Source organism: Megalopta genalis, chromosome 3, assembly GCF_051020955.1.
Source record: "Megalopta genalis isolate 19385.01 chromosome 3, iyMegGena1_principal, whole genome shotgun sequence".
In the NCBI taxonomy this organism is placed as follows: Eukaryota; Metazoa; Arthropoda; class Insecta; order Hymenoptera; family Halictidae; genus Megalopta; species Megalopta genalis.
In genome coordinates this window covers 13,278,752-13,306,025 of record NC_135015.1, presented here as the reverse complement: position 1 = coordinate 13,306,025, position 27,274 = coordinate 13,278,752, and the positions used below count along the sequence as shown (strand labels likewise).

Sequence of the window (27,274 nt, the reverse complement as noted above, 5' to 3'; positions counted from 1 at the left end):
ATCGCGGGATCGCGATCGTTGTCTTATCACCGGCGCGGCGTCTCGGAATTGCCGCCGACGCATCATACTGAGTATAGGGCCACGAGGGAAATAAACCGGTGAAAAAAGAGGAGAGCCGGCACCGGTTAAAGAGAGGCCGCTCGTCGTTCCCGAAGACCCGGGCTGGGTCTCCTTATCCGTCACGTGATCGGTTCGGCCGCGTTTTCGACGATGCTTTACGCGGGCCTCGCCGCTGAAATTTTACGAGGTTTGTCCAAGGCTTCCAGCGAGGGGCGTTAACAAGAGCAATAACGAATTCGTAACGATCACGCGAGCGCCGCGGCTTTTACGATCCTCCTTGCCCGTATCCGTATCGTACGCGCGCGTACAACAAATAGAACAAAGGAACCGAGCGCCGTTCTCGCAAACGGGGGGTTGGAGGTCCTCGGGGTGGGCTCGAGAGGAGGGCCGATCGATCCAGCCGATTTTCGCTCCGAACGACTTCTTACAACAGCCCGGAATTCGACCGAGCTTCGTCCTCTTTTTCTGTCTCGCGAAGAACGCTCGCGGAAGTGCTCGAAAATTAACCCCCCATATGAGAGAAGTATTTATGTAAATCGGATGCTATGGGTCCAGGACACTTCAGGAGAAATATAATGCACAGAGATTAGGACAAGTCGAAGAGTTTACGAAGCTTTCTTGCTAAAATTCTGCAATGCCGTCGATCAATGTGCAATTTAGGAGAGCCCATTCAGGCAAGAATCAATTGTCAGTAATTTTCTAGATAAAATTTGGAAAATATGGATTTTCATAGCATTGTTTACGCTGATTCGAATAATATGCAAATTAGTTTGTCAACTCTTTTTTTTTGTAAATTGGATTGACGTAATTCTCGTGTATTCAAACTACTGTAAAAATTTCAGTTCGAAAACTTTGTTACCGTCAGAGTTATCAGAGTTCAACATAATTCTGTTTGCACGACTGAAGATGGGCAAGAGATAAAGAATAAATATTTAATAAAGAATAAAAATTTATCTGGATAAAAATGTATCCGATCGAGATATAAGTTATTATTTATTATTATATAATTGTAATATATTGTTTTTAGCACACCTAGATTTCATTACATGATGCCAGCGTTGGAAGAATAAAACAGAGTGTGTCTGTCAGAGGGTAGAATCCATCTCGTTCCTGTCTTATAAAGGGCATTCGTAAGCCGAATGTATAATGTACAGCAAATTAAGAGAAGTCACAAGAGTCGTGATCGGCTGTTAATCACCTACGGATCTCTCTGTGCTGAAGTCGTGCGGCGCGAACGATCGGAGAACGCGCGAATTCAAAGCAGAGCGTCCGCGTTTCTCACGCGGCGTTCGCCAAAATGGCGGCCGACGAATAACGTTCGGAGGAGCCGCATGAAAATTCCAGATGCACGTCCGATTATTTTCGACCTCGGGCACGTATTTACGAGGACAACGTGTGAAATTACGGTAACGCGAATGCTCGTAAAGCGGACGTTTACGCACACGCAGCAGAACCGCGGAGATAGCCGCGTTGTTGTTGCGTCCGCTACTCCTGTTAACACCCCGTTAACGCGAATCCCGAACGGCCTCGTAAAATTCGACGACGCACCGCCGGGTTACATATGTCCAGCCGTCACGCCGATGAAATCCAAAGGAGTTATTGGAATCGGTCCTGGTCACCACCCCCACGCGTTTCTCTCCGCAATCGTAAAGCGGAGATTTGCTGTCGTCCACGGCCAACCCCTTGACCTTCGCGCTCTTCCTTCCGGCGTTCGTTATTCGAGCTTTTCAGGGTACAAGCCTCCGCAACTATTTGTTTCAGCCGGTTCATTATTTTCAATAGTTTACCATATTTATGTGGCGGATTGCGATCGGTTCTGTTTCACGTAGTTCAACGCTGCTCGCTTTGCAGAGCGTCTTAAGAGGGCGTCGTCTCGATGGTTCTGACTACAATAGCCAAGGACTCTATTGGACGATCTTATTCCTTGCTTCGACTAAAAAGGGATTTTTCTTGGTTGTGATAATCGGATTGCAAGCAACAATGCAGGACGAGGTTCGCGGTTCAACGATTTTTTAATAGGGCTCCTTCTACTTTGCAAAATGTTTCGAACGGGAATTAAGGAACGGCTCACCTTGATAACGATGATCGGCCTGCGAAGGAGGGGTAACGACTGCGGTCTGAGAATTTTGCATAGATGGGGGACGCGGACAGCCGATGTTCCCGCATCCCGCGGCACCCTAAACGGGCGTTTGCGTTAAGCACATAATTCTCGGTGGATTTAAAGTCACGCGAAAATCCAACGGCAGCGGTGCAACATCGCCGCGCGGCAGCGTGCGGTTGCGTTGCCGGTTCGGAGCCGGTAAATTTTACGAGTTTGTCCAGAGGTTCGAGTTAACGGGGCGTTAACAAGGGCAATACTCGTGACTATCGCGCGTGCGAGCTCTCCTTTGCTGCTGTTTACGAGCTCGCGAACGATTCCTCGCGTACCGAACTGTTCTCCGCGGCTCTAACAGCGGGCATACGCTGCGCGGCAGCAACAACCGGCCACGACAACAACAACTGCAAACGGGGGGAGTAACGACGAGAAGAAGCGGCGGAAACGGCAGCAGTATCTGCAATAATAATAGCGAGAGCAAGTAACTAGGCGAACCATGCTCAAGGCGCGTCGGCTACAGACCGGCGAGAAACTATCGACTGGCTAGCGATGGCCTCGAGAAACGCCTTCCATCGATCCAAATCGCGATTTTCGACTAGCACTATACACTCTACGCTCGCGTACGTCTATTTTCGTCTGCTGCAATTTTGGTGCTCCCGGTGCCAAAACTTCGTTTTGGTGAATTATACCGACCGGGTAAATAGAATCGGTTTTGTTGTACAATTAGCCTCGTTACCGAGACCCCTGAGCTAGCGTGATGAAATACAGGGTGTGCAAGCTATCGAGCAGCGGAGGCTTCGTCAAAGTTGCTGTAGTCGTAGCTAAGTTAAACTAGACTGGTTTTGGATCTTGAAGGTCACTGCCGAGTCAAGGTAGAATTTATGACAGGGGACGGCTTCTCCAACGATTCTTCAAAGTTGCGATCAACGCCATCATTTCAGCCAAATTAGCACACGGTAGATACACGGAAACACATTGTAACAAGCAGAATTAGTCGAGCACAAACCACTGTGCAAGACATAAGCTAAATACAATCCCGTTATCAGAGCAATCGTTAAAATATATTTCTGCGTTTATTAAGATTCATTTTCATTACTCTTCGATCGACAAAGAAAGCGTAAGGCTAGTCAAGGATAGACTGATTTTGTGTCACCAAGATGACTAATAAATTAGGGTAGAATCAGTGATATAGGACGACTGCTTCATACAACTATAAATTCGGCAGAATTCGGGGGAACGAAGGACGAAGATCGATGCCAGAAACATTCAGAAAAAAAGTAATCTCGAGGCCAGAGAAAGGTTTCGAAAGTCGATGGACACTTTCGCGAAAGAGGAGCGGGTTCAGGGACAATGTGGCAGTAGGAATTGCGCGAGAGGAGAGAAGAGGCTAGGCGACTGGCCATCACTACCGGTGGCATCGTATCGCAGGATCGTTTATCCGCCATCGAGAAGGACGAAGGGGACTGCCGCCATTCCTGCTCTCGAGAGTGGAGGCAATAAAACGTTGCAGGCCGGGGTAGGGGAACCAGCAATTTCGGGCTATCGAGCGTGGCCCCTCCGGCTTTATTATTGGCCCTGCAATTATTGTTGATATACGCGCAACCCGGCAACCCAGGCATAATGCTCCTATATAGGGCGCGGCGATAAAAGCTGCGCTCGCAAAATGGCGGCCGATTCTTCCCTACCTCCCATCCTTCGTGCTCGGAACCCCCTTCGCTGTCGAATCGACCGAACAGCGTTTTATGCCTCCCCCCCTCCCCCCCTGTGTTCCTCGTTTATGAAACCTTCCGAGGTTCCCGAGCACAAAAGACAGCTCGCTATTTTATAGAGAGTAAGTGCTACTTGCGCCGATGAGTCTGCTCCGCTGCGAATGGATTATCTCTCGGCGATGCGCGGGAATCGAACCTCGAATCGTTGGATCTTGAAGAAATTTATAAACGAACAGTGGTCTAACAGCATTTTTATTTTGTTGCTATAACGAGCAATTGTTCAGCTGACGAAGGAAATTTTTTTTAAATATGAGAATAAGAATTTTCATAATGATTCGCAGCCTATCGATGACATATCCGAAACATTTTTCTGGCCATTCTTTCCGCTTCGTGATCGTTCCTCTCGGCGTCGTTCGAACTTTAACAAGCATATCTTTAATTGTACTTTTCGATGCATGAAGATGTACGATGAAAATTATAATTTCGGTAGATTCGTTCGCATCCTGGACACACGGAGATGATACAGACATTGACGTTAAACATTATTTAACATTGTCGGCAAATATGATCAGCAACGTGTCTTGCCCATTTCGAATTTCTACGAAAATTTGTAAGGGATTGATTCGGGATGATTTCTTTGTCGAAGCGCAAAATGGAGTAGTCTATGTATGTAACTGCGGAATAGATGACTCGGCTGATAAGGTAGGATAATAAGATAGAAGATAGATAACAAGCTTTACATTTACTGTCTCATTGCAACGATGCTAGTCGACCAGACTTAGACATAAGGAAGTAGTCGAAGTGTAAACACGTGTTCCAGTTGCATTAGTCATCATATCGTTCATATACAACAATATAAATAATAACAGCAGCAAACTCTAGAGTCATTAGGGCGCTATAAAAATGTTCTTCTATTATTTGCGACCGACTACAATGATTAAAACAAGACTTTGACCTAAAGCTTGATGTCTTCCAAGTACCGTTTAAGGTAGGACAATGATCAAAAACCAAAGTGACTGTAATCTGAAAATTCATAGAAAGCAAGGAACAATGGATTCGGAGCGAAAAACGAAATCCCGTTGGACAATCATCTCGGATCTAATCCCGGGACCACTAAAAACCATCGCGGAGGAGCAAACGGTCCCGGGGGACTCATTGTTCGGCATCGAGCAGGAATCCGCGGAGGGAAGGCAGGCACGGAGAGAAAGATGCAAAGATAAGGAGAAAGAAATGTCGAAGGGGGAAAGAAATGGGGAGAGAGGAGAGCGGGGTGGGGAACGAAAGAGCGGCGAGGAGGGAGAGAAGAGGCATTTCAGGATGCGATTACGACTTTTCTTGGTAGGGCGTCCAATCAGCAGTTATTTTTATAATGGCCGCCGCCGCCGCCGCCGCCGCCACCGCGGTGTATTCGAGCCGTGGAGAGGCTGAATGGTGGCCATTGCACGCTGCTCGCCTCGGCTGGCCAAAGTAGCCATTCGACTGGCGTGCAGGCGTTATGTACTATCGTTGCACATCATTTCAGACGGGGTGGAAAGTGGCGCCGATCCTCGAAACGAATCGACGGGCCCGCTCAACCCTATTAACCTCTCCTCGTCCGCCGCTTTCGATGTCTGTCCACCGAAAAGCCGGAAGTCGGAGTCCAGGTGGCCGTCGAACCGGCCACGGACACTGCGATTTAGGACACCCAAGCCTAATTTATGCTTCTTTAATCGAGAAGTCTCTTCTACGCTTCATTAACCCACGAAGGGTCCCACTCGTGGGACCAATGTGCCATTTTAAAAGAATGATTCATGAAAATAAGGGGATTCTAAAGACCAAGTATTTAGGCGTTTCAACGATCATTAGATCGCATGACTTATCGGAATATTTAAAGAAAGAAGAACGTTTTTATTTAATTTTTGTCCCTTTAAAGTTGCGTTCGGCAATTTTTATTCGCAGTTTAATTAACCCAATAATTAGATCGCGCGATTCATCGAAATGATTAAAAGATGAACCACATTTTTATTTAACTTTTGCCCCTTGAAGTTGAGCTGCATCATTTTTATTCGCAGTTTTATTGACGCGAATATTAGATCGCATGGCTTATCAGAATAATTAAAAGAAGAAGTACATTTTTATTTAGTTTTTGTTCTTTAAAGTCGAGCCGCACAATCTTTATTTGCAACTTAATCAAACTAATCGATACACTTTTAAAGCTACGCAAACTTGTCATGTGAATTAAAAGTGAAAATGATTTTGACATTTAAAAATGATTGAGAACTATATTTGTTAAGGTATCGTATTATTGATTAAAGACCAAGCTGCCGCCTCGGATAAAGTATCGAGAGATCGGCGAGGGGTAAATTCCGCTGGTAGATTCGATCGTCCAGGGTCGTCACGCGAGATTCTGGGAAAAGTCGTTTCGCGCTTGTCCGAAAGAAGGCTTTTAAAGGCTGGCAACGTCGGGCCTGGTTCGGGCCACATCGGCCCGGGAGAGTTCCTGCGTCGCGTCCGGTTAATAAAGGCCTCCGACATAGTCGATCGTTATTAGATCGGGCACTCCCCTGGCCCGCCGATCCTGCCCGCCCAATATACTTCGCAATAACCCATAAAATGCAACATTTTGTTTCGTATACCAATTACCCCCTCTCTCATGGCGGCTACGAACATCGGAGACCGCTCGTTTTCGACTCCGATCGTCCCCTCCACATGCCTAATTCACGATGGACGAAGAAACTGCGCCTCGCCATTATGCTCGGTCCCTGTTATTCCAGGTCGCTTTTTTTTCTGCCTAAACTCATTGATAAGATCTCAGAGTCCTACATTCTTTAAGTACTGTCTTCTCGTGGGAAAAAAGCGCGAACTTCTTCGATCCTATCGAAACCATAATTTTCTCTTTATATAACTTTTCTGTAATCGGAAGGGTTACAGAGAACTCGAAGAACTTGTTCTTATTTACCTAGGAAAATTGATAACATCTGAGGGGCCTAGTAATATTTCCTAGAGATTTTTCTGTAAACTTTGATAATCCACAGCGCGTTTGAAGTTCTTAGTCTTCTCGTAAGGGATGACGTTCTTCAGAATAGATCAGTGCGATTCTTCGTCTTGTTAGATATAGTTTCGCGCACGGATTAAAACTACCATCAATAATAAAGTTGTCTCTGAGTGCCAGAAATCTTGAAGAGAATCCTTTCCGATCACATTCGATAAAGAATTCAAATTACTGGAGAACAGATTCTTCTTACAGCATGACGCTGTTCCTTCACCTCCCGCTTGCTTCTTCAAGATCCGAGGAATTTTAATGCGCCGCTTCCACTTCGCATCGATGTCGAAAGTTGAAAGACCCCGTAACACCTCGTGAACCAAGAGGTCGCCGCTTCGACGACCATCTTCGGTATTCCCGGTGGAATTCAATTAAGCTAATAAACAATCCCGTCGAGATTACGCGAGCATGCTCGGTGTCTTTTCAATTAACCGGCACGAAAACCGTGGTTCGCACCTCGACATGAAAGGGCATTTCTAAAAGGGTTACAGTGCATTTACATAGCTTCTTAATTCTTATTGAAACATCCTATCTTATCCTAATCGCGGTGTCTCCGTTTGTATTTACGAATTACTCTAATAATTGGTTTTCGCGAGTGGATGCGTAATGGTCAGATGAAGGGCAACTTTGTTTTTCATAAATGGAATGATGTATTTTGTAATACATCAATGGATGCAGCACGACATTAATTACAAAAATGTACTAACCTGTCGAAACGTTAATAGTTTGAAAGATGTTTCAATCTGAACAACGTCACCGAATACAACCGATCGTTTTTGTTACGCTACCGTTGGCAAATACGACGAGAACGTCTCAGCGCGACGGTAATGGCGACTTAAAATTATTTAAATTGAAACACGTCGCGTAAATCGAATTGTTAATGTGTACTGCCCCACCGTACAGAATGAAGATTAAGCAGATAACTTTTATCAAGATTAAGATGCAATGAACGAAACAGTTCTGTCAAACGTCAGCAATGCGTAAGCTTTCAAAAATTTAGTTCATGCAGTTAGGAAGAGCCACGATTTTCTAGATGCTCGTGGAGATCGGAAATTTAATGACAGTTCACGGTTTTACCGAAAGAAGAGTTGGCTCCAAAGAAGAGGGTCGAAGATCGCGAGCCTCCGCCGCGCCGCAAGAAAAACGAAAGAGAGGTCGCTGGCAAGATGGCGGAGGGAGAGAGAGGGTCCCTCCCGACGCGGGTTAACTTTGTTAGCGCTGGGTATTATCAGACGAGCGAAAGACCGAGATTGGCATTGCGAGGAACAGCCGGGAGGGGGTGGAGTTTCATATGAAATACACGCGACATTTACTGCCTCCACCGGCTGGGGCCCCTGCAAAGACGCAAACGCATTATAAATAGGTCTCTCGGACCCCCCTCTTCTGCGTACCCCTTTCACACAGCCGACCATTCCTGCTATCTCTCTCTCTCTCTCTCCCACTGTTTCTTTCTCGGCGTTGGTTGGCGCGCAGCCCTTCGAGGATCGGAAAGAACGAACGAGAGGACGACGAGGTGGACGCCGAAGAGGACGAAGGGAGCCTTTCTCTGCCTCCGAAGGCGGCAACCGCCGCGCCACGCCGCGAACAGTGCTACAATCTGCTTTATAATCTTGTTAGGATTTCGCGGAAATATTGGCATAATTTACGATCCGTCTTAGCGGAGTTAACTGTCAAGGGAGTCGCGAGATGGAACGGCCGAGGGGTTGCGCCGCGCCGTCGCAGTCACGTGTCCCCTTTTCTCTTCGCGTCACTCTTTATTGCCTTGTTCTTCTTCTTCCTCTTCTTCTTCTTTCGCCTGCCGTTCGACGCCGCCTCTTTCTCTTCGACTCGCGCGACTCGCGACTACCTAGTTTAAAATTGCTTCTGCAAACGAAAAACGTCCGTCTTCCCTCCTTTCGTGCTTCGAAATTGTTTATTTCAGGGTCATCTACGATCGGCGAACTTTCGTCCGATTTTTCGCGGGGCCAAAGGAACGAATTACCAACCACCAGATAACTTTATCGCAATTCCTCGGGAAGAAAAACAGCGAAGCCTGCTTCTAAGAAAGTCCGACTGTGGCAGCTACTTGAAAAGCAAAGTGGAAATTCCGACTCGTAAATTTGATCTGATGCCTCGCAGGAATGAATCACGGGAAGATGGTGGCCGAGACAGGTTAAGGTTCCGGTCAGTCGTTTCCCTTACATTATCTTGCCCAGCATTTGTCGCCTCGAGCTCGGTATGACAGTAAAGCAAGGGTTAACGATCTGCCTCCTAGAAACACCCTTCGCGCGCATCCGCGGCACGGTCTGCAGACCTGGCAAATCAAACCGACTCGTAAAATCTATCAAGAGGCTCGTAATGCAGGCACCGTTTTATAGGCTGCGATATTATTCGGGGAGTTTATTGTCGCGCGGGTGGCCAGCCTGGTTATATAGGTCGCGACTTCTGCTGACCGGCCCACCCAGATCGCAAAACTGCCTCCGAGATCCTGACGAAGACGCACGACGTGGAAAATTATAGTAGGGATACGGTGACGTCGCCCTCGATGCGACAGTGCGCGACGTTACAAATGCGACCCACGCTCGTATCGCGCTGAAACATTAACAATTATCTGCTATATCGAGCTAGACGAATGTCGCGCGTTAAAAGTCGTCGCTTCTTTTTGCTCTTTTAAAGCCGAACGTCGTGTAACGATAATTAAATGAGATGGAAGTGGAAGTGAAAGGTACAACAAGACTCGTTAACTTCGATGCATTTTATGTAGACTGCAAAACGCATAATAGACAGGTCTGCAGTTGTTGTTAGACTGCGGAGTTTTTACATTTATGGCAAGAACGAGTAGAACAAGTTAAACACGGTGAACAGATTCGAAGAATTCAAAGATAATGTCGTATTATGTTTAATTCATTCAAATTATTAAGAAATAAATGTCTATATGGCTTCTGCATCTTGCAATCAATGCCAACAATTTTTATTTTGCATAAAAATCTGCAGTCTAATCATTATACTCTCCAAGGGTTCTCATCTTTCGATAATTTCTGTAATTAGTTTTACTAGTTCATGGCACGTTGGAATACCTTTTACCACTACTTTTTACAATAGTCTAATACTTTATCGCGTTGATCGTCCATCAAGCCATTACAAAAATTTAATAAAACCAAAGCACTTTAATTAATGAAATATCGACAGCGAAGTTAAGATTTATGATAATAATTATTCTTCCAATTCTCTTGCATTTCGCAAATCGGAAATAAACTACTGAATTTATCGATGATAAAATTAACTCGTCAGTTTGAACAGATTTCGAGTAGAAACAAATCATTTCGCTACCCAACCGTGGGTGCCGCGGGAATCAATGTGTCAAATGACCATACTAGGGTAAAAATACGTGCATCAAAATAAAGTGAGCTGGGTGACAGAAGAAACCTCCGTGATACACTCTGGTAACGAAGTCAGGAGCTCCGGAGGGTGGATCAACAGATGAATTCGATTAGATAATACGACGGTCCCTGGCAGTGTTCACGACACGTGATACAGGGTCGTTTTGTTTTCCGGGATTAGGCGAGGGGAGCTCAGCGAGATATCGAGGATGCCACCCACGATCTGTAAGCCACTCCTAGGGTCGACCCAGGGGGTTGCTGGATACAATTATTTGATCGGCGAGCAACAAGTGGCAGCTTGGGGAGGATCCTCTATTCTAGTCGAGGAGATTTCGACGCGTCGATAGAGGGGCTGCTGCGCCACCTGATCTCGCTTCCCCTTTGGGTCGATAATCCCGCTCGTGATCGCCTTTGTATCATGATCGTCGCTTAACGAGCTCCTACACACCCCCTAATGCCGACTTCGCTTGTCAGATCTACGGAACGATCTATAGCTCCTAGGTCGTCTCGGATTCAATCAACGGATGACGAGAATTATTGTTGTGCTAGGTCGACTTTTAGCTGAAGAGTCGTTGCGAGAAAGACTCTGTGCGAAGAACTGAACCGAAAGCATCGACAGAAATTGTTTCGATTAATGAATACCTTACGTTATACATTGTCACGTGGCACAAATGTGGTAAATTCTTTCCATTTGTCGTTCAACTTGTAAAAATAAAAATGGACGATTCGGGAAGAGGAGATGCGATCATTCGAGCCACGCGGCTCGTTTTTATCGTTGTTGACAATCGGTGATTACGCGTGGCTCGAATAATCGTATTTCCTCTTTACAAATCGTTCATTTTTGTTTACGAGCGACAATTATGGAGAATTTACTGTATGCACAATATTTCCTAATTGATGTCGCGATTAGTGTGGTTCTGATAAACTACTGACCTTTAAACAAGAAATTATATCTCTGTATCAATGACTTATAGACCTAGATGTCTAGAGTTGTACTTTCTTCGAATAAAAAAGAATTTAAAAAAAGCAATCATTTCCTATCAAAATCAATTGTTCTTTACTTTGCGACCGAGACTTTGCATATCAATAACGAAGGGCTCCAAGTTCGATTGAATAGAAGTAAGCACAGTAGAACCTCGGTTAACCGAACTAGATTTTCCCAGATCTTATTATTATTATATTTCTTATTCCAAATAATAACGACGAAACTATAGAAGGACATCGATTAAACCTCGACTTATCATGTTATACTATTGCATTAATAATTTCTCGAAAATAAAAAGAAATTAACTGTCAATTTTGAATTCGGATAATCGAGGTTCTACCGTATCTCAAAAACGTTCCCTTTTTTAACAATTATTCTTACAATTATGTTATCACCACAGATGAATAAGGGTTCAGAGCGACAGAACTCGCAAGGTTAATAATAGCAAAACGAATTGCTGGCGCTGAGAATATAATTTATATATAATCTATTAGGCTCTCCCAAAAATCTGTCCAACAGATTTCACGTTAGCTGACAAGCAGGTTAGCGGCGTTCGGGTCCATCTATCACGATTAGCTTGTAAACTGTGACGTCAATCGACTACCTTTCAGAACACTCTTTGTCACGTTCGCCAACAGCTCCAGCGTTCGCCAATAAAAATCTTTCAGAACATTTGAAACGATCTAATGGCCCAAGGTCCGAGAAGAAGGGTCTATTATTGCGGACGCCTTAAGCGCGGTATCTAGACTAGAGTTTACGATAGGAGAGGACAATTGTCAAAACCGAAGGAAATAGAGGATCGCGGCCGTGCAGAATATTTCTATAGTTGCATCCTCGAGTCAACGCTACATTGGCGGCACTTACATTGACTCAAAGCTAAGGAAGCGAGCCGCCGAACAGGGACAGAGTACCGGTTAACGTGCCATTTTACGTCACATCAAAGCTTCGCCACGTTGTTGGCAACTGGCTGACAGTCCTCCCATCCGTGTATCCCTCTTGCCCGTGATCACAACCGGGTCTCTCTCGCAGTCGTCGGAGAACAAACAGACGACCGCCATTCTTTCCTTCACCTTTTTGCTTCTTCGGTCCGTCGCCCGGCTCGGTTCGCGAAAAACGGTACCGATATTCGAGAAACGGATTCTAGGAACGAGACATTTACTCTAATATCGTCTGGATAGAGTTGTTTGCTCCGGAGCGTTCTCCAATCGGTTTTATCGATCGTTGATTCGTTAGTCCCAACGATTCGTTTTGTCTCTAGAATGTTTTTTTTTTTAGTTTCGATCTTCGACTATTGTGTATTCTTCGGGAAATTGGGACATTTGTATTTTCAGAATTGCAACGGGTCACAATTGTATATATAGAAGCTGTTGATGTTAACCATTTGCGCTCGGAGACATTTTAACTCTGAATCCAAAATGATTTTTCCGAACTACAGTATTTCCATTTACAGTGATTTATTATAATTAGTGCACTTTATGCAGACACTTTCGACAGTTTTTTAAAATGTAAACAATCTCGTTGATTTGAACGTTCTCTCGGAATGCGATGAAGCAATTTTTGACAAACAGATATCTCGCTGGAGATCTGTTATAATAAACTTCTATTGCGTTCCACCGAAAAGAATCATACACGTAACAATTTCGAAAGACATTATTCCACTTTACTGCTCGCGTAGCGCCCTGTCGATTGCCGTAAAAAAATTAAGCAAGATAAACGTTAGGCTGCTGGTCGTAGATTTTCAAAAAGCATTGTGCAGTTATCGATAAGTGCCGTGTTACGTTCGCATCAACTTTACATCGGGCAATTAAAACTTGTTACGTTAACATCAACTGTTTCGCGAAGCAATTAAAATGTGTTACGTTAGGGTCGGGAGTTTCATGAAGCAATTAAAATGTGTTACGTTCGCATCAACTATTCCATGAAGCAATTAAAAGGACAGGTCTGTTTTTGAGTGAACCTGAAAATCAACATCGGGAACAAACCAACGCGGCATGGTAATTAAATTCCACAGGGTATTGCAGAACGTATTCCCGTGATCGTGGTACATACATAGTGAAAAGAGAAGTTCCTCCGAGGGAAGACAAGTAAGTATAGCGAAGCTGGATCGTGTAAGAATCAAGGAGGAAACGACGATTCGTCGGCTCGATCGCAGAGACGTCGTTTAACGAGCTTTCGTCCTGAAGAGACTCGAGCGGGTTACGTTGATCTGCCTGCGGTAATTACCGCGCGACGAGCTGGCTCGCAGCGATTAACGTCGTTAAAGCTCACAGCCGTATCGGCGCGTTTACGATCCCTGACGAATTCGCGTCGCAATAAGCGGCGAACACGCGTCGTGTCGCGTCGTGTCGCGTCGCGTCGCGTCTCGGCCATGGAACCTTGCGAATATTTGGGTCGTGACGCGACGACGGCCGTCGCAGCGACGGACTCACAAACCCTTATTCTGGCAGAATGACAAGCGCGGATCGAAAGTTATTTCTGCGGACCTCGACACGCTGCTTGATTTATGCCTGGCATCGGACAATAACGCGACCGGGCCGCCGTATCGCGGTCTGCATTGGCATTTTATAACCCTGTAAATAGCCGGCGTCGTCGTCTCCGCGGCTTCTCAGAACCGTTCGATTCTTGAGAACTTGCGCGGCCGGGTTCTACCAAGCTTATGTTCGGAATTTCTGGTTCCCTTTGAAGATTATTGTCGATCGTGGACGCTCTTTTCACGACGGACCATGTCTGGATTAGAAAAGGTTCTACCGAAATGGGATCGTCTGGGAACAAGAAAAAGGAGAACGCTCGAAGGAAATTCTACTTCTGTCCACCGAAGTGGACAGCTTCGAAGTTTCGCAGCGCCGAAGAAGTTGTTAGAATCTCTGCCGAGGGGTTCATAATTCATCGCGCCGAATAGCATCGAAGCAGACGTCGAATCGAGATATCGACGTTGAATACTAGTGTCGAATCCACGCCGATCGGTCTCTACGATTCAAGATGTTCCAGAAACCGCGACACGCGAGAACAATAGCGGACGACGCGCAGCTGTGTGGATTTCCTTCATTCACGAAACAAAGGCGGGTCAACCACTCTCGCGTTCTGCGAAACGTGTCGGAACGGTGGACAGCGTCATTGCCAGTGGAGCAGATCGCGGTAAAAGCTGGCACGAGTTCGGGCTGGTTCTCCGATCGAACGAGAACGGTCCACGCAAGAAGCGAAAGCCAAAAATCAGCGAGCGTAAAAAGCGCGCGGCGGGACGAAACGATACAGCCTGTCGCCTCTTCAAACTTGCATAAACGGCAGGAGAATTCATTTCGCGATAAACCGTAATAAGATGCAATGAAGCAGGCTGTCGGTCCTGGCCAGTTCGAGCAAATAAAATCGCGTGCCGTAGAAACGTTTCGTTCCTGAAAAATTCCTTCGAACGATTCAGCATCCGGACACTATAGTCCCCCTATAAATTCGAACACAATGGAGCCCGCGGTGCACGACAAATGATAGAACAAATCGACAAAAACACAGTGGCGACAACCAGAAAAATAACAGACTGGAAGTTGCAGCGTTATGGCCGGCCGAGCCGGGATTAAAGCGAGAAAGAAAAAGGGGGGGCTGGCTTGCGGGGGCCCGCGCTGGTGGGGTAGACGATATATCAAGAACCCCCAGAGCGATCGGCGCTGTTGTGAAATATTAATAAGCAAATTAGTTCAGACTTAGTGGCCCGCCAATACTAAACCGGCAGGATGGAAATGGCCGTTGGCCGTCTACAACGCTCGTATTTCACTTCCCACGCCTGGGCAGCGGCGTCGAGGCCGCAGAACGCGGAACCCGTTCTCCGATTTCTTCTCCGAGCGCTCCCTTCCACCTTCGCTGCCCACTGTCTTTCCCTCCGACGCAGGGATGTTCGATTAGCGGCCCCCGGAGCCGATACAATGTGGCCCCGAAACCACGTTTTCTTCGGCAAACGAAAATATACAGGGTGCACGCCGGGTCGAATCGCCGAACTTTAGACACGAATTTTAGGACCTTAGAACCAACAAACTTCCCCTCCGGAAGTACTCTCGCAGATGCTTCATTTTTGAAATATTTACTTCTATAGTTATTGATCTTTTAGGTACTGTGCGCCAGTGATATTCGCGGATATCATGATTTTGGACGGTATTATACGCAAATAATAATAATAAATTAATTAATTAGCGAAGCTTTTCGATGTCGCTACATGAAAATGTACAAAGAAATCGTAATTTATCCGTTTTGAACTCTATTCGCATGTAACGTTCTAATGGGGATCGTCATGAACGATTTTCGCGGGATCCGATCGCGCCGTATCTAAAAGGTTAAGAGAAATATCTGTGGTCTCCAAGATCAAAGGTTGCTAATGCGTTGCCCTTTGCGCTGTAAACGAAGCTCTTTCCATTCGTTCTCGGTCGCTGTTAATAACGTTGAAACATTAAAATTGAGAATAGTGCAGGCGTGTAACGAAATAATAGGCGTACAGAGTCAATTGGCCACCTCGTCTGTCAGTGATAGATGCAATGTTTATCTCCAAGCTGAATACAACCATTTCGAGCAACGCGTGCGACAATTACAATTATTTAGAGCAATAAGTACAAGAATTTTCTTCGGCAACACACGGGACAAGCGTGAATGATTTCGATGGCATAAATTACTTGCAACTTCGCTAGAAAATATCTCTTGAAGAAAGCACTTACGAGCGTACTTAAACAGAAGAAATTTATACGTTTTACGATCTTAAATTCGTATCTATATAATAGCCAATTAACCCGGGAATGCCTCGAGGTGTTGATGATTCAGCAGACGCCTGTCAATCCTGTCTTTTCCACAGTAATTAACCCTTTGCACCGTAACAACGAGACGGGCTCGCGATGAAGATTTCATGCATGATCTATTGTGCTTGATCTAGTGTCTAAATATGAAAGAGAGAGAGAGTAAATGTAGATAAGAAACAAAATCTCGTTTTGTCAGGAGAATAATTGAGAACGGAGAAGCGCTCGTCGACGCATCTGTGAAAGAAATCGCAGCGCAAGGGTTTAATCGGAAGAGAAGGGTAACGAGCGGAAGAGCGTAAAGACCACAGATCCTAGGCCGGGTTGGTTTCCTCGTGCTCCCTTTAGGTACCGCGGGAGACGAATCGCAAGAAAAATTCTCGCGGAGCATCGATCAATCGTCGTCGCGATAATTCTTGTCACGGGACGTCGAGAGCGGACGCTCGTTCGCGCGCTCCGCGGCGGAAACTCGGCGCGGAGGGAGGCCGAAGCGGTGAAGGGAAGTCGAAGCGAAGGCAGAGCAGACTGTCGGGGCAAGAATTCGACAATTACGTCACGGGAACGTAACGGATGATCGGCGAGAACGGCCGGCACGGCGTCGAGACGTCTAGAATGTGCGAACGTCATCCTGCTAAATGCTTTCCGCTCGGCTCGGAGAAGCTCGCTCGGCTCGCGTGCGCGAGCTATCTATAGCACTGGAACGTGCCGGAGAGCCGTGCTCTGCTGGCATCGTCTCTCTCACTCGTTCTCTTTCTCGCACTCTCTTTCTCACTCTCTCTCTCTCTCTCTCTCTCTCTCTTGCTGTGTTTCTCTCTCTGTTTCTCTTTCTCTTGGTTGCTCCGGGATGCTGGAAGCCACCCGGTCACTTGTCCGACGCTGGAAAATGTAGGTCGAATTCGAGCACGAGCGAGCAACTAATTGGACAGGTGTACTAACCCGCCACCTCCCGTGACCACCGCCCCCGAAACTTCCCTCATCGACGACCTCGGGGATCCTCTCGCTACCGGTCGCTTATCGTCTTCCTCTATTCGCGAAGTATTCGTCTTATTGCTAGCGGAGCGAGTTCCTTTTCAACGTTCCTTCAGAGTTCCATTCAGAGAGAGATCCCTGAAAGGAATTGGACTCCGAAGCTCCTGATCAACTCGACCACCTTGCTTATGCATTTGAATTAAGGGTAAAGATTTGTATTCGGTTTAGGATAGCGGAGAGATATATTTGTCATTCTTTCTTTTCGTAAAATATGTAATTCAAAAATGAACAAAGTAAAAGAATAAAACAATTTTCTTATATTAAAAAGTAAACAAGATAAAAGAGTAAAGAGATGTCGTTATTAAAAAATAAGCAAAATGAAAGAATCGAACGATTTTTTAATTAAAAAATAAACAAGTTAAAAGAGCCAAAAAAATTTGTTATTCAAAATTAGATAAAATAAAAGAATGAAAAAATATAATATAATATGTCATATTCGATAAATATAAAGTTGATCGTTGTTAAAATTGGCATTCGGTGTCTTGGAATCGACACTGAAAATGACACTTTTGGTAGACATCGATGCTGTCGTGTCAATTTTTTACGTCGCGAACGGAAAGGGAAAAGGATCGAGAGTCCTCCAATTTTCGAGGCGCCTTTCTCAGAATATTAGCATTCGTCGATGTGTAAAAAAGGTCCCCGGGTTGCGAAACAAGTAGTCCACTTTAGCGGGACAGTGGCGAAGGGGTCCGGCGTAGGAGATCAATCCGCCGGCGGGCGAATTTGTCGGATTCCGGGGTAATGTTTCTCGTGAAATGACACGATTTACATGGGGTCCGGGGACCGGTTGCGTGGCCAGGCAGCTACCGGTCTGCGGAATGTCGGCGGTTCGGTCAGATCTCATCGGATTCGCATTATAATAATTAATGTCGAGGAGAATTTTCAGGTTTCTGCACGAAAACGCGATGATCGCGGAGCAGCAGCGGCAGCGGTAGCATCTCGGGCCTCTCTCTCCCTCTCGGCCCGGGCCTCGGGACCCCGATCCGGGGCCCGAGAGACGGGCCACGCTCGCTCCAAGGCATCAATCATCAGAGCGGGGGCACGTCGTTATATTCTGGGATTCCGAATAATTGCTAATGATTGCTCACCCCTTTTTGCGTTCGTGGCGGAACACAGCCAGGAGGGAGGAGAGAGGGGAGCCACGTATCTCCCCGTTCCCTGCTGCGCCGGGGCCCTACCATCGCTAATCAATCCTTATCACGAAACTTCTCGGAAACGCGGGCACGATCGACAAACCGTTTCTCCGATTTGCAAACCAGAGCCCGTGAGCGTGCGAAGCGATTAAAACCGAATTTGCCGAACACAGGCTGAACCATCGCGGTCTATGGGGCTTTTCAATTTCCGAATTCTCAGGCGAAACGATCCCGGCACCGAACCTGTCAGCGATTATGCCGCTCGCATAACACGGTTCGTCACGCGCTGGATAACCCCCTGAAAACGCTGCACTACGTTTGTCCACGCCGGCACCGTTGAACGCACCCCCTGAGAGGAATTGTGCGACCCAGGGGATCAACGGAACCATGGAAATGTGCCAGTGAAGTCAGCTACGCGTAAACTTGAAGAAGACCGGCTTGATCCTTTGGAGAAAAACTGAAGGAGAAGCGTCCGAAGGGATCTAGATATTTATATTTTCGTTAATCATCAGGGACGTCTGCTTTTCTCAGGTTGGCGCCACGTTTGTGGAGCCTGTTCGTTCTCCACGAACCACGATTTGAAGCCCAGACCTTAACCCTCGCAGAACCGGGGGTTGGGGGTACACAAACATTTTGAACTTAAATTTTGTCGTCACTATTATCATTATCATTCTTATTATTAGGTTGGAAACTATGAAACGGGCGTTGAATGATGTAAATCGCGTTTTGTTTCCATCTGGTTTCGGAGAAAAACAAAATAAAAATGGGATACAAACACGAAAAAAATTTTACGAAACGAGTAAGAAGAATACCTTTAAAATTTCGAAATAAAAATATCGAGCGCACATTACAATGAACACAGTCGCAGCTGAACACAGACTAAACAAAAACGTCCGTTTCATAGTTTCTAACCTAATATTATTATTATTACTATTCCTATTATCTTATCATACTCTTTTACGTAATAATTACATTTGTTTCTGTATTTGTCGTCGTTGCTCTAACACAAACAAACGGTAGACGGCATCAAGTCAGGCCAACGGCCAAGGCAGGCCTCGAGTCTTGGGTCCGAAAAAGCCCGGACATAGTACAGGGTTAACCATTTCAAGAAAAATTCATTTAGACATTACCGTCCCCGCCAATCATCGTGGGTATACGTCTTTCTAAGGGCTGGACAGCTGCTTCGAAAGGTTTGACTTGGGACCATTCACTCGAAGCGACGCGATCAATGGAATTGCAACGGTGAAAACGGTTGAAAAAGGAGTGTCCGAATGTGTCGCAGTTGCGATCGAGGTCCTTGGAGGCGGGTCAAGAGCAAGAAGCGAGTGGGAAGTCCTGTAGGCTGTCGAGCCCGAGGGCGCCAGGATCGTTCTCGCTTTCGGGGAGCAGGGTGCCGCAACGGTGCGCCCGCTACCAGAAGATAGAGGACACGACCGCGTGCGGAGGATCCTGTAATCCGGACATAATCCCGATTTAAGACCCTCTAAAAACAGCGGGTGGCCCTAAGCAGCCTGATCCGTGATCGGGGGATGCAACAGCGGCCCGCGAGGTCCCTCGGAAATCCGTGCTCACCCCCTCCCTCGTTCTCTCTCTCTCTCGCTCCTTTCTCCGTCTGTTTCTCTCGCTCCGTTGGTTTCCGAGAAAACATTTAGAGGTGGTTTACGAGCGATCCGTCAAAGAGGAAATCCATCACTCGCGGGAACGGCGAGAGTCCGCCCATCCACGGCGATGCGCGGCGAACGGAGCCGAGCCGAGCGGAGCCTAGGACTTTATTTCGTTTTATGGAGGTAACCGTGGATGGGTGTTTATGGACAAGCTGAATTGACTCGGTCTGTCGTCGTCGAGCGTCCAACGCTGGCTCGTACATTTGCTCGACAAGGTCGTAAACGCGATAAAACGACATTGGAGCGGCTCGCCGAGATACAAATAAAGGTAGAAACCCGTGGTGTCCGCCGTTCGGGGGCGGGGAGGGGATCGCAGCCTCTGGAGAACGCGGGGCTCCTCTACGAGGCGTTTCCACGAACGATTCCTGGTCTAGACAGATGCCGTTATCAAAGCCGATCCCCTAATCGGACCTTGCACGCTTCGATTTCACGCCTTGCCTCGATCTTTCGCGCTCGTTCGCTCCGTCCCTCAGCTTCGATGTTGAAGACCGAGTTAGACGATCTACGATTCGAAGCTCTGCCGAGCTATTGGAATAATTGCTGCGATAGTCAAGCTGTTTTCTGGCAATATACAATTCGTTTTGCTCCAGTTGAACCATCCTGCGCGTATGTCACACGAACATGACCCAAAAAGTAAACGAAATTTACGAGAAGAAGTCGTTTAAAGCCATTTTCGGAGCTACCAATGGCGGACTTTGACTCCATTTTTATAACGATTAGCAAATTTTCCGGGCGAATGACGCTGGTATTAATTAAGAGAAGGTTGAATACTACAACTTCCAAGGACCAGTTTTTCCAAACTAATTGAACATTTGGGAAATCACCGTAGTCACAACTTGTGACATCGTTTTTACGTTGTCAGCTCGGAAGCGACAATCTCTTCGCAGATTATCACGATTCTATCATGATCCTACACGATCTTTGGTTGGATCTCCGTTTTTCGAGTCCAAAATTTGGATCTATCGGCCCGGTACGCGCCGTTTCGAAACACGACGCGGCGGCACAGGAGATCGTAAAGCCTCCGGGAATGGATCTGCTCGAATAAAAGTAAAATAGCGTGGAGTACGAGAGAGGAGCAGGGTTTCGGCGCGGAAGAGAGCGCGTCGTCTCTCTCCTCTCGACTTTTATAGCCGTCCCTTTGGACCGGTCGAAGATCGATTCTCGGTAGAGGTGCAATCCGTATGAATTTTAATATTTATTACGTAATAAAGTCTCCCAGCGAGAGAGACCGTTTCGTCCGTTTCATTCTTTAATTCCCGAGCCTGTCCTATCGTCGACAAGGCGGACAACCGGATGACTATTCGTTCACGCGTTCCCGATTTCCAACGGAAAGGGCCGTCTCACCCCCTATCCCAATTCAGGGTCGCCATCATCGCAAACTGTTTCACCACATCTTTCACTTTCGCTTCAAATTGCAAATTGCTTTTATTATTTGGACACAGTTTGGCATTACTGGTTACGGTTCTGGTTCCTAAAGTCACGCAGTTTATTGTGAGAATATAATGAAGATACAGAAAAGAGGATGCACTGTTTTATGGGACTTCTAATTGTTGCATAAATACTATTATGCAATGTTACAGCTAAGTACGGCCAACGTAATCCGGTGGATCGAATCATGGCAGTTTCACGCACACTGGATGGCAACGTCGGTTTCTTTTTTCACCGGATCCCTACAGACCTTCGAACGCCAATTGCGAAATATTTTTATGGATTTTATTCATTTATTCATTATACAAGTAAAAACCTATTAGTATTAGTTCATGTGTAATGGAGAACACAGAGTATATAAGAAAAAAAATGTAATCGAAATAGAAAATTGTATAGTTTATGTACGAACTATTATGCATACAAAGGGCTTCCGGCCCGTTTACTAATAAATAATAATACTAATTATTATTATTATTATTATATTGTAGACAATATAATACATCTTAGTGTAATTTTAATGTGGTCGTGTCCTCCACTTTGTCAGTGTTGCGAGAGAGAAGTGGAATCGACGACTTCTAAAATGTGACACAGTTCAGCCGAGCTCCAGTTTTCGCGGCTAATAATAAGTTTGAATGAAGCCGTGATTAGCGATATTTGGAATAGCAATCTGGAGCACCTTCCCCGAAATTGGCTGGATCTCCGGTCAGAAAACTAGTCGCGGCATGCCGTGACGCGGTGCAGTTATCGCGGCAACGTACGAACGTGCTCCCGGCACAAAATACCGAATAATAAAGAAAAAGACGTCAGGAAAATGAAATGGGGAGCGCAGAAAAAAAAGGGGGCGAGGGAGAAGAGGGGGAGAGGGAAGAATAGGGAGAGGATCGTGCGCCGGCAAATCACGTCGCCTCCGTTGCATAATGAGCCGAACAAGGGAGAGGGGAAGAAGAGGAAGCAGGACGCTCGCGTGTGCAGTCCGTGCAGGCCGAGGAACGTATGAAGACGCGACGTCGCGAATGCAGAGCCGATATGCACGTCGAACGGAGTCCTTAAATAACGCGGAACGGTTACGACCGAGGATCACGGGAACCGTAAACCGATTTCGGAACAAGCTCGACACGGAGGAAGAGGTGAAACTGGCGCGAGACCGGCCTCACGTGAGCCAAGGTTACGGCGAATAGAATCATAATTGCCAGCCGGCCGGGTGGAGCCCGGTTATTAGTATTTTAGAGAATATTGGAATCGGGTCCGATACTTCGAGAAAATATTTCGACCTTTTTTTACCTTCCACTGGGTTTCACTTACAAGGAGAGGTCACACCTGTGGGGTCGCCGACATTCATGAAACTTTTTCCGGTGATTCTAGGGACAAAACTAGCAGACACGTGTCCGAGCTGTTTTGTCAGTGCTCATTTTTAACGAATAAGTTTTCATTATTGTTATGAATTTATTGATTAAATGGTCCAAGTACCCTTTAGATCGCGGAAGATTTGAGAGTCGCAGAAAAAAGGTATGTTGTGCCGCAACAAGACTTAATACAATTATGTTGACCATAAACTATATTTAACATATCATTCTTGGATTTCTCTGTGTATAGTTAACTTAATTCAGTCGCAATGCATAAGTTATATAAGACGTAAATAGGTTTTAGTTACTCGGTTACTCTAAATAAAAAAATATATCTAAGAAGACGATTATATTGTTTTTCTGCAATTTAGACGAGTATTATAAATGCAATAGTTCATTCTTTTGTTTTGAAAAGCATCTTTATTTGTAACGTGTGTTTCTGAAGTGTTTCGACAAGATCATAACACATCAAACCTGATGTTAAAAACTTTAAAAATTTGTTGCTGCATTTGATAGGTTTTAAGAAGTTAAAGCTTTGATTCGACTGTGAAAATTACAGATCAAATTTTATTTAGAACCTTCAATATCTTTAAAAATGTTGTTTGTAAATATGAACAAAATTATTGTAAGTGCACAGTAACCAATGGATAATTGACCAAGCTTCTACCAAGCACAGTAATCGACAAACTTGTATCAGTTAAAAATAGTTACGATTAAATCCAAAGTCGAAGTCGTATTCGGGTCTTTAGCAGTTGGTTTCTACAAGACACGCGAGCGTGACAACGGCCGTCAGCGACAAGGAGTGCCCGGCCACCGGATGCTTTCCAGGGGCATCGTAATGTTACAGAAGTTGCCCTTTAATTGAACACTTAAATACGTAAACGCAGGTTGGTCGAACGCTCATCGTCGATTCTCGTTGCCGAGAGGGGTCCGCGGTTCTTTTTCGAGGCTCGTTTCTCGAGCCACCGCGTAAATAGCCCGATAATCAGGGGAACGGGGCCTCGTACAAAGTATCGCGGTGAAAAGAGGATCGCGAGAACGGCGAACAGGCCCCGTGTAACGCGTTGTGTACGCAGACGGCACGCACGGCGTGCCTGTTCACAACGTTCACAAGTGTGCCGCGAAAAGTGTTCGTGCCGAACACGTGTTTCCAGCGTCGCTAATGCATTGCCCGCGCCGCGTAAAAACGTACTTTTCTCGAGGAGGCCGTAACACGGCCGATCACGCCTGGTGCAACGCACTTTTCAATTCCCCAAGGCGCGCATTTTACCGCTCGCAGCCGGCGCAAACGCCACAATGGCGCGACATCCCGAAAACGCGGCGCCGATCAAACAATATCCCGAAGCTCAAATGCTTGCTGCTTTTGGCATTTGCTGGTAACTTCGACGAAAATGTCACCCTTTTCTTTCAGTGAAATTAGGCTCATTAGGGGGGTTGGTTACTCTGCGATTTCGTTGGCAATGCGAAATTGTATCATTTTCTAATTTTGCGCAGTCGTAGTGTGAGCTAAAAGATTAGTTTTGTTAAAAAGAAAATGTTTCCTGTTTCTTGAGATATGGAACAATATATCCTAAAAGTTTGAATAATATACGATGCGCGGATCCTTAAAAAAGATGTCCTAAAGTTAACGACGAGAAAGAACCCGAAACTTGGACCACTCGATGAAGGAATCTGTGCTGAATCTGCTCGATATTATTCACGTGAAGTTGATGATAAGGCGATCAAATAATAGAACAATGTTCCAAGTGAGGTCTTAGAATCCGGAGATTCCTGAAAAGTAATTCTAGTAATACGAGCTGTGAATAAATAGATCAGATCAGCTGATCACGTGCTCGCGTCTTCTAGGCGATCGCAAACCAGCAGTATCGAATGCTGCTCCCGGTGATAAAGAGGAAAAAAGAAATGCAGAATGGAAGGGACTGGTCGACGATCGCGGACGATTTGTCGCGATTAAATCCGATTGTTTTCCGGCGTGGAACCGATGGAAAAGGATCGGCCGTTCGAGCAGTCACCGTTGCTCTCGCCGACGTCTATCGAAGAGGAACGTTCTTTTATTTATCGCGTGTATTGCTAGCACCTCTCCGGGCCGACCGTTATAAATCTCAAGCCATTTAATATGCAAATCCACGGCACCTCCGACGTCCCAGCCCGAGGTCTCCCTACCCTCTCGGCTCGGTTTTTTTTCATCGCGAACGAGTTTCAATCGCCGATGTAATTCATACTATGCCTGGACGACTACGCGCGCGCGAGAGCAATGCCATTCTCTGTCGAATACGTTATTATCTTACTCCTCTGGGGCCCCTCCTCGTCCTCCGACTGCTCGTTCCTTATTCACGATGGTCCTCGGGGCCGGCTGTTACGCGCCAACACTCCCACGAGCTATCCCCGCTAAGAACGTATCCGCTCAATTTCATCGGGCGCCGATAAGAGGCTTTCGCGCCTGATAAAGTATCTCGCCTTCCGACCATCTCTCCTCTTCCCTCCTCCTATTCCTTCTGACAACACGATCAGAAGTTTATAAAACGGCCCCTTGCCGGACATAGCCCTTCGTTTTCATTGCCAACCCCTTAACGCGCGACTATTTTTTATTCTGCTTGGACATCGTAGCTTCTAAGCGATCTTTAATCCTCGAATATGTCCGACGCTCTTGACAGTTCTGCGAATGCAGATTCGATTGTCCTCGCGTCCAGTTATTTGGTTGTTTGTCAATGTCTAAAGAAACCTAGACAACCTAGTTGGATTCCCATTGAACCTAATTAAAAGCGCCATTTCATTTAGGCTGATTATCAAGGAACGAACTAGACAACTCTTTCGGAACGCTAGGTCGCATGCAATTAAATGTTGAAGATGATGTACGTAGTTATATTATTTTTCTTTAAATATATATTTCACGATAATATATCAGAGGAAGAAATAGACAAAATCCAAGGGATTGAACATTTATCTGAGCAGATATCGGAAGTTAATTATGATCATAAGGCATGCGACGCCTAAGTGAGCACATACGCAAAAATTTTTGTTACACTGTTTTCTATAATATGGGCGCCGTACGATGCAGCAGTATTTTAATTGCGATCGAGCTAATGAACTGTTTAGTACTCTGAGAGAATTTACGTTGTTAAAATATCTAGATGATTTATATAAAAAATAGATAAATCCTAACGTTCAAAAAAGGCCTCTCTGGTTACATTGTGAATGTGACTGGAAAATGATAGATCGTAGGGAAGATAAATCCTGTATTTCTAGCACACGTCTCAAAATTGATCCATTAATTGAATTACCCACAAAATTATTCATCGAATAATACTGAGAACATTCATGAATATCATTGAATTATTAAATTTAATAATTCGATATCTCCGTGTAATAACGAAAGAAGAATTATATTTATAAGTTTGAACGTTAAAAGACAGCGTCTATGCACAGTGACAGAACGTAAAAATTCCATCCCCGGCAGACAAAATGACGGTGACAAGTTGCCCGAGGTATTTTACGGCAACGTATCTCGGCGATATACCTCGGAATCGGAAATATTAATTCGGCCCGCGATTTCGGGCCGAATTCGCCACTGTGCGGCGTCGAGGAACGAACCGGTTCCCCAAGTTAACGCCCGAGTTATCGCCGTCGATTACGATCCGTTTACGCGAATTTGTGCGTTCCGGTTGCCGGGTCGGCCCTTTTGATACGGGGCCTGCCGCGGGACACTTTGTAGCAAATTGTAGCCGGGAACGACCACCTACTATCTTCCGCCGCGCCGAATTCGGAGGCCGAGGCCAGATAACCAAGGCGATGAGCGTCGTTCCGCGAGCGAGCGAGCCGATAAACCAGCCTGGACAGTGGCTCTCATCGGTGATTAACTTTACGACTGTTAATTAAGATAATCCAGTCGTTCGCTGCCGGCCGAGCCGACGAGGAATCGTCCGCTTCGAGGAGTTTCGAGACCTCGGGCTTCTTCGCTTCTAGAATTATCCTCGAGAACAGAAGAACAGATAATGGCAGTTCTGTGACAGTTCTATGACAGTTTTCTTGCAGCAAATGGCAACCGTTTCTTCTCTTTGTGTCCAATGTTCTATCGCTCTTTTGAGAGGTCAACTGCAGCGATTACAGTGACCGAAGATTGAATAGGGTAAGTATGTCATAACTGTGCCACACCCTGGTTACTGTGCCCTTAGAATAATTTCACTTATATTTCAAAACAACATTATTATATTGAAGATATTGAATTGTTCAATAAAATTTGATCTGCAATTTTCATAGTTGAATCAGAACTTTGACTTCTTGAGACCTATAAAGTACAGAAATCAACACACGGTAATTAAGGCTCGGTAACTAACCCACAGAAATTAACTTTGCATCTTTTTAAGGGCACAGTAACTCGCTCGGAAACTGCTTCGTCCGTTTTGTTAAAATTTTGTGTACTTTATTTATGTTATAATTTAAATGTTTTAACAAGTGCGATATTAATAGGTAAATAAAACTGTTCAATTTGTCGAAAACAGTAATTGACACACTTACTCTATGTTAGACTTGTGGCGTATTTTTAATATACTTTTGAGTGTGTTCGTATTGTTAGGCTGAATATTCTAAAGAGCATTGAATGAAAGAAGTAATTATTTGATGCATCAATGTATATTGTACAACACCACACGTTTTCAAGTGTCTTTATGTAGCAGCTTCTTTT

General features: G+C 45.6%; 1 protein-coding gene across 3 annotated transcripts in view; it reads right to left on the bottom strand.

Moving 5' to 3' along the window:
* The window catches only part of retn (retained), a 197,451-nt gene that overhangs the window by 19,554 nt on the left and 150,623 nt on the right, over positions 1-27,274 (bottom strand). The window lies entirely within an intron of this gene.